Source organism: Triplophysa rosa, linkage group LG4 (assembly GCF_024868665.1).
Source record: "Triplophysa rosa linkage group LG4, Trosa_1v2, whole genome shotgun sequence".
Lineage (NCBI taxonomy): Eukaryota > Metazoa > Chordata > Actinopteri > Cypriniformes > Nemacheilidae > Triplophysa > Triplophysa rosa.
Window position 1 is genome coordinate 16034352 of NC_079893.1, and position 8581 is coordinate 16042932.

The following is an 8581-nucleotide window of genomic DNA, read 5'->3' on the forward strand; positions in this document are numbered from 1 at the left end:
ATCAAAAGTGCTCCATGGATCTGATGACCCACAAGTAATCTGTATGAAAATGTGACTATATTCTAGAAACATGACAGCTTGTATTTTGGGGGGTATTATTTGAGCAGGTTCATTTTTACCACGCCTGGATTCTACCCCCGTTTCTCTGTGTGGAATACACAAGAGTAGCTCACATGGATCTGATGAACCTAACAAGTAATGCTGATGTAAAATGTGACTTATTTTCTAGAAACATGGACAGCTTTAGTATTTTGGGGGGGTATTATTTGAGCAGGTTCATTTACCCACACGCCTGGATTCTACCCCCTGTTTCTTCTGTGTGAATACACAAATAGCTCACATGGATCTGATGAACCTACACAAGTAATGCTGTATGTAAAATGTGACACATTATTCTAGAAACATGACAGCTTTAGTATTTTGGGGGGGGTATTATTTGAGCAGGTTCATTTTTACCCACACGCCTGGATTCTACCCCCTGTTTCTTCTGTGTGAATACACAAAGAGTCGCTCACATGGATCTGATAACCTACACAAGTAATCAGTATGTAAAATGTGACACATTATTCTAGAAACATGGACAGCTTTAGTATTTTGGGGGGGGTATTATTTGAGCAGGTTCATTTTTACCCACACCCTGGATTCTACCCCCCTTTCTTCTGTGTGAATACACAAAGAGTCGCTCACATGGATCTGATGAACCTACACAAGTAATGCTGTATGTAAAATGTGACATTATTCTAGAAACATGACAGCTTTAGTATTTTGGGGGGGGTATTATTTGAGCAGGTTCATTTTTACCCACACGCCTGGAATCTACCCCCCGTTTCTTCTGTGTGAATACAAAAGAGTCGCTCACATGGATCTGATGAACCTACACAAGTAATGCTGTATGTAAAATGTGACACATTATTCTAGAAACATGGACAGCTTTAGTATTTTGGGGGGGGTATTATTTGAGCAGGTTCATTTTTACCACACGCCTGGATTCTACCCCCCGTTTCTTCTGTGTGAATACACAAAGATGCTCACATGGATCTGATGAACCTACACAAGTAATGCTGTATGTAAAATGTGACACATTATTCTAGAAACATGACAGCTTTAGTATTTTGGGGGGGGTATTATTTGAGCAGGTTCATTTTTACCCACACGCCTGGATTCTACCCCCCGTTTCTTCTGTGTGAATACACAAAGAGGCTCACATGGATCTGATGAACCTACACAAGTAATGCAGTATGTAAAATGTGACACATTATTCAGAAACATGGACAGCTTTAGTATTTTGGGGGGGGTATTATTTGAGCAGGTTCATTTTTACCCACACGCCTGGATTCTACCCCCTGTTTCTTCTGTGTGAATACACAAAGAGTAGCTCACATGGATCTGATGAACATACACAAGTAATGCTGTATGTAAAATGTGACACATTATTCTAGAAACATGGACAGCTTTAGTATTTTGGGGGGGGGTATTATTTGAGCAGGTTCATTTTTACCCACACGCCTGGATTCTACCCCCGTTTCTTCTGTGTGAATGCACAAAAAGTCGCTCAAATGAATCTGATGAACCTACATATGTAATATAGTATGTACTCTTTTAAAAAAATTCTAGCTCTGTATACTGTGGTAGTCTACAGTATATGAGACCAGTTTTTTATTGCACTCATGCTTTTTGTTGTCCTCATGTTGTTCCAATTGCTTCCATTGTTTCCCTCATCTGTAAGTCGCTTTGGATAAAAGCGTCTGCTAAATTACTAAATGTAAATGTTAAATGTGACACATTCTATTAGGGTATTATTTGGGCATTATTTTCTTCTGTGTGAATACACAGAGAGTCACTAACATGGGTGTGATGCACCTACACAAGTAATAATATTCAATGCAGTATTTTATTCTGTTAAATTTATTATGATTTGTACAGACAGGTTTGTTGTTCATGGGGGTAATAACAGAACTTTTGAATGTATGAACCATCCATTAAAACAGAAAATAAGTACACTGGTACAGTACCATCCATTGTTTGAATGAAAGAAAAGAAAGCTACAATATCTGGTTAATTTTCACAGGCAGGACACAGAAAGTTCACTTTTGATGTCCACTGGACACATGATTGGTGGTACCACCGACTGCAGCAGTCACAGGCAATCTGAAATTTAGCAAAAACGCAACTTTCCGTAAGGTACTAGACAGACACGCTAACCACTAATGGAATTGTGATAGGTACAAGTGAATAATATTGAAATGTATCATGTAAACAGTAACTACTTACCCAGTTAATATCACCACTTTCCTCCCCACAGAGATGGCACAGCTGGCTCAGGTCATCTAAAATAACCAATTCAAGTGGAATGCACAGGAAAGTCTATCAACGTATACCAAGCATTGCAAAATAAAATGTATCCTATTTAAACCCATTTTGCAGGAGAAGTTCTGCTAAACTAATCCAGGCAGACGAGACTCAAAATTCACTTAACCAAATAACTTTGCAGCTTCAGTCAATCAAATACAGTCAAAATTAAGGATGTAAAGATACTTTGCATTACGATATTTCGCGATGCAAAAATGTTACGATGCGCATCGTAAAGAGATGGGGATATTTTACGATATGTTTAATTCTATTCGTTCAAGACGCTACCTACTCTGCGCCAGCGCGTCATGTGTGCTTATCTCACATATGCGCTAGATGGAGAGAGAAGCACAAGACACAATCTGTGTCTCAGTGGTTTACAAAGCATCATATTTTCCTTCACAATCGCCGTTAAAACACAGCAAACTTGAAGCGTGTCTGCAGGCGAGTCACCCCGAAACTCATTACAAAGGCAGCACAAATGTTTTTAAATGCCAATGTTAATTTATCCGCTGACGTGAGCTGCTGCATAACGTGATATGCAACTAAAGTAAGCCAAAAGAAAGAAAGTGAGTCGTACTGTATATTAAAAGATGGAATGACATGCTAAAAAACAAGTATGTGATCTGCATGATAGAAGAAATGTAATACAGTTTATGTAATATGTCTTTTTGAAAGATTTTTCTCATTCATTACTGTCTCAAGCAAAGAGCGCAGCTTCAAAGAGACACGAGTCAATAGTGCTTGAGCGTGAGCTCTGTCAGAGCGTTTCATTGGTTGAATGTACTGAATGAACACGCCCTTCACTGAACGAACGAGTCAACTGAGTCAAAATGAGACTGAATGAACTGCTACATTTCATTTATGGACTAATATTCTCTGTGTTACAACAATGAATATCCAGTAGTTACTCAACTTTTCTGAAAAATAAAGGTAATGACCTGGTTTCATTTAATTCCAAGGTAAAGTAAATGATGTAGAAACAGTTAAATCTTTGTATGGAACATTTAATTACACCAATTAAATGAGTTAATCCAGATAGATTTTAGTAGACTAATATAATGTAGATTTCGTTGACTAAAAATAGACTAAAACTATGATAAATTGGGAAGACTAAAACTAAATTGCATTTTAGTCAAAAGACTATGACTAAAACTAAATCAAAATTTGCTGTCAAAATTGATACTGATCTTAATTCTAATTTCAGTTAAAATTCTTTATTAAGTTGTATGTGCAACAAAATAAGTTACTGAAATTGTTAGTATTTTGAAAATAAATGTTATTTGAGTTTCAGTTTCATTTTTGAATTTTGTTAAAAACATTGAGATGTGTATCATATCATAAACCCAGCATCGATATATGTACCGAATCGTGAGCTGAGTGTATCGTTACACCCCTAGTCAAAATTGAAACAAGATAAAGGTACGTAGGTGAAGGTAAGTACCAATTAGCAATACAAACAGTCCAAGACATAGACAATAACACAATTTTAGTTAGCAAGGAGAGACCAGGCAAAGCCTGTGTGTGTGTGGTGCTTTTTTATGGAGAGTTCATGAGTATGATGGCAGACAGGTGTGGTAATTAACAAGGAGGATTATGGGAAATGTAGTGTGTAAAAGAGATAGGACTGGTGAATGGTGATCGTGAAACTATTGGGCTGCTTATTTTGGAACCTGTGATATTTTTCAGGGTTTTCAGATTCATCAGGGGTGTAAAGTACTTGATTACTATACTTAAGTACTATTTTTGTGGATCTGTACTTTACTCGAGTACAATTTAAAACTTTTACTTGACTACATTCATAAAGAACATCTTTTACTTTTTACTACCTACAATTTTATTTACACTTGCAAAGTACTTGTTACATTTTTGCAGGTAATTTTCTTACATTTCTTACACCAAGTGAGTTGTCATTTGTATTTACTTCGCCAATGAGATTCGTTTAATCATACAATGTAATGATCCAAACATGTTGATTGTTCCTTGATGTCACGCCTCATCAATTACCTCAACACGCAGCACCTTGATAAATAATACCTAGGCTGTTAATGTAAGAAAATAGAGGAACTCAATACAGCTGTGAGTGTGAGCACCAGCACGGGCCCAGCTAAATCACTGGATCAAAATCACCCATGGGGCGCATCTCAATCAGCTTCCTAGTTTCTAGTCAAAAGTGCCCCAGAACAGTTCTTCAAAATATTTTAGTTTGTGTTCAACAGAAAAAATGATACAGTAATTTTTCCTACTATGGTAGTCAATGATGTCCCAGAAATTACAGTTGCTAACATTATTCCACATATATATTTTTTTGTGTTCAACCGAACAAAGAAATTTAGCAGGTATGGAATTTGAGGGTGAGTAAATGATGACAGAATTTTCATCTTTGGGTGGAATATCCCTTTAAGCACGTTGCAATGCTTGGTTTTATCAACAACAGACAAAACCCACATTTTTCTGATGATTTAAATACTGGTTGAAGTACATCATGAAAAACACTTTAATTATTTTGTTACATATCAGTGCATACATTTGGTCTAAAATTAAATGTAAATGTTAAGTAGATTGTTTCCTGCCTGTGTAGCAATGTATGTTTATGCATAAAATAGTGTGTGTCTTTTCAAAAGTTGTAACACATTACATTTTGTTTATTAAGTCTGATTGTGAAATTTCAGAGGCAAAGAGTTTATTACACCCTCTCAATGTTCATTTACTTAATATTGTGGGAACAAATTGTTGAACAAGAATCGTTTCTCTCTTGCTGTTACTTTTACTTTTTAAATACTTAAGTACATAGTACTTTTTTACTTTTACTTTTTTACTTCGTGTCTAGCGACGCGACAAAGTTGAGATTTGCTCAACTTTATGCAAATGATGAGCAACTTTACTACCAATAGGATTAAAGCAGCGGAGCTCACGTCATCAGTCTCTTGTCAGTTACTGCAGAGTTTGTTTATAAACGTTACTAGAGCAACCAAAGCTAGGAATGCCTTCTCGTAGCAAGAGACTAGAGACAAGCGACAGAGTTGCTGGCGGTGTGAATGCACCTTAAGAAACACACAATGGAAAAAACATTAAAAATATAAATCTTTCCAAACCATACTTTACATTTCACATACCGCTGTTTTGGAGAAGAGTGACAGCTATTGCTTTCCTCAATTCTTCCACTCCTTCTGGTGTGTTACGGAAAACAATTGTCTCCTCTCGGAGTACACATTCGGCAAACTAAAAATGTAAAATTATTAAGCAGTTTTATTATAAATTAAAATAAAACACAAATTTGACATTTACAGACAATGTACAACATAATTAGTAACTTAATGGTGTTTCTCGGGATCATACTTAAGGGCATTCACAGTTTAGGACAATGACATATATTAGCTATTTAAAATCACTTACTTTCAAAGCAAAGACACCGCAGGATGTGCCATCTTGTTGTTTTGGGTGAGGCAGCGTATCACAGGACCACCTTGAAAAATTGCATCCCTTTTGTCGCATAAAAGCCCTTAACAAATGTAAGTCAACATTGTGATACTGGAACAACTAATTTTACAGTAGAAATACTGTAGAGATCAATTTTTGCACATCAGAAGCACATTTTTGTGATGAACAACTTCAAATACGTTGTTGCATTTTCGCATTGTTTCAGTTTTGCAGAACTTTCTCCCAGAGGATCAAGGAACAAAGCATTTCTTTGAGATGGCAGCATAACCTTTTAACATTTTTAACAGTGATATTTTAGATAATTTAGGGATAGACAATTACATGCATTTTATATCAAAGTATTTATTCAAATTAAGTTACTTGTACATGAAATGGATTCAGAAACTTACAAGTCACGTTAATAATTCAACATCTGTATGCCAGGAATCTATGCTTCTCTATAAAAGATTCTACTCTGTTCTGTGGATTCAGTTTTAATCCCAGCCTGGACTGTTACTGTTACAATCCAGTCTGTGTTTCCCCTTGTTTTGAGGCATTTGGTTATTTTATTGTGGACCTTTATTTTGTATTGTACTTTCTGTTCCTGTTGTTATAGATCAGTGTTTCCCAACCATGGTCCTCGGGGCACACTTACAGAATGTTTTAGATATCTCTCTATATAAAACACCTTATTCAACTCATCAATCAGGTGTTTCATATAGGGAGATATCTAAAACATTCTGGAAGGTGTGCCCCTAGGACCAGGATTGGGAAACACTGGTCTAGATAGTTATCTTGTTAAGCTTGTTTTCCCCAGTGTGTGTGTATATATACATATATGTGTATACACATCCACACAAAACAGGAAAACACACAAAACAGGACACAAGGAAAACATCAAAACATGTAACAGCAACGACTGACAAACAAAAACTGAAACAGAGGGGCAATATAAACACAGGGGGAAACAAGCTTAACAAGATAATTGGGAACACCTGGGCAGACAATCACACAGAACCAATAAAGGAAAGAACTACAAAAGACTACAACAGGAACAGGACATACAATACACTAAAGGTCCACAACAAAATAACCAGTCTGCCGAGGTAGCGGACGTGGCCGGAAGTGTTGACCGTTTCCTCAGTGGATATATGGTTATTTTCTTTTACATATATTTAAATAAATAAACAAGTTTTTTCACCAAGTTTTTATTTAAACATAGGTGAAAGAAATTGTTTGCAACCACTTACCATAAAAATTTTGTGAAATCAACGAATCATTTTTTTCAGTGTATTTTCTCAGTAATATTTTTGCCCTACACATGCTAAGTAAAATGTTTAATTTGTTTACCACAACTGTCCAGTGGTAGTGGTCATTCACAATGCTAATGAGGTATCTGTACAATCTGGGATCGACCTGAAATTCAAAAAAACAGGTCTGAAATATTTTTAAAGATTGATGTTTCATAAATAGTAGATAAACAAATCTGAGCAAACCAACCTTTAATTTCGAATTTTTTCCATTCCAAATGTCTGTCATTTCGAATGAGTCAATTTGGAATGCTTGTTCTTTTGACTGTGCATTGAAACGCCTCACAAGAAGACACATGTATGCATTAATAACCTTAAAGAAGGAACACAGAGTGGGATTAGCAGGGGAAGTTAAAATTTGCTATTTATAATTTTAATTACAGAACATTTTCATAGACTATAAATCTTACCTCACTTTCAAGTTCTTTTTGTGGAGCAGTTTTACTAATGTCTGCAAAAAATATTTTATATGGCCCAATTTTGGAGAGCAGCACATAGACATTTTTTCCTGCCCATGCCTCTTGAACAACTGTATTGATAGATGTCACAAGAAAATAGTAAAGGTGAGAAAACATGATTCCTTTTCTGTTGATCTCTCGATGTTGTGTCGAGACAGAATGGGGTGTGAATTTAAGAACCTATCATCTTTGATACATACTTACGGGTATAAAGGCAGATGGCGTGCCCATTCATTCAGCTTTTGTGCTGAGGAAACTGTGATGCATTTCCCGGTCACTGCAGCAAGGCGGCAAAGCATTGTGGCATGAGGGACACAACGTCTCATTCCCTCCATCAGGAAACAAAGGTTATAATCGCAAGGGAGACGTTCCCTTTCTGTCGGTCACTTTGACGTTGTCCCAATACAAAAATCCACTGTGCTGTGCCACGGCTCGACTTCAGCGGGGCGACACTGACTGACCTTGGCGAGTCACAGTGAGCGCTTCAACAAATCGTAACCTTCCAGTCAGTTAGGCAAAGCTTCAGCTTGTGCAAAGTGAGGGGCTCTTACCATCAGCCGCCACAGGCGGTGGAATTCATCCTCCTCACGCCCCTCAGGAACTTAATGATCAGGTCGTGCTGTCCGAGAGACTTACCCTCAACAAGGTTGTGATGTGCGGCAATGGTGGCAACATACACTTTGAGGGTAGAAGGGGAGAGGTTGTTCTCCAGTCTCTCCTGTAGGAAGGACAACACTAACCCGATTAGGATTCTCCGTAAGTCTTCCCCTCGGGAAGAACACCAGGACGAGAAGAGGCGCCACTTAAAGGCATATAGGCGTGTAGTGCCGGGGGCCCTAGCCTGGGTAATGGTCTCTTTGACCGCAGGCGGCAGGGCGCTCAGCACTTCTTCGTCCTGTCCAAGAGCCAGACGTGGAGGTTCCAGAGGTCTGACCTCAGGTGCCATACTGTGGGCCAATAGGGTGAAACTAGCAGAACATGATGCCCCTCTTCCCTGACCGTACACAGAACCTGTGCAATGAGGCTGCTTGGGGGAAGGCATAC

At 37.7% G+C, this 8581-nt stretch overlaps 1 long non-coding RNA gene across 1 annotated transcript; it reads right to left on the reverse strand.

The window, feature by feature from the left end:
- Window positions 1-1272: 1272 nt before the first annotated feature.
- LOC130553725 (uncharacterized) lies at window positions 1273-7593 on the reverse strand. Its single transcript, XR_008962890.1, has 7 exons — window positions 7490-7593; window positions 7270-7392; window positions 7120-7185; window positions 5746-5851; window positions 5466-5571; window positions 2272-2327; window positions 1273-2148 (listed from the first exon to the last, which is right to left on the reverse strand). It is a non-coding gene; the product is annotated as an uncharacterized LOC130553725 (long non-coding RNA).
- Window positions 7594-8581: the final 988 nt, after the last annotated feature.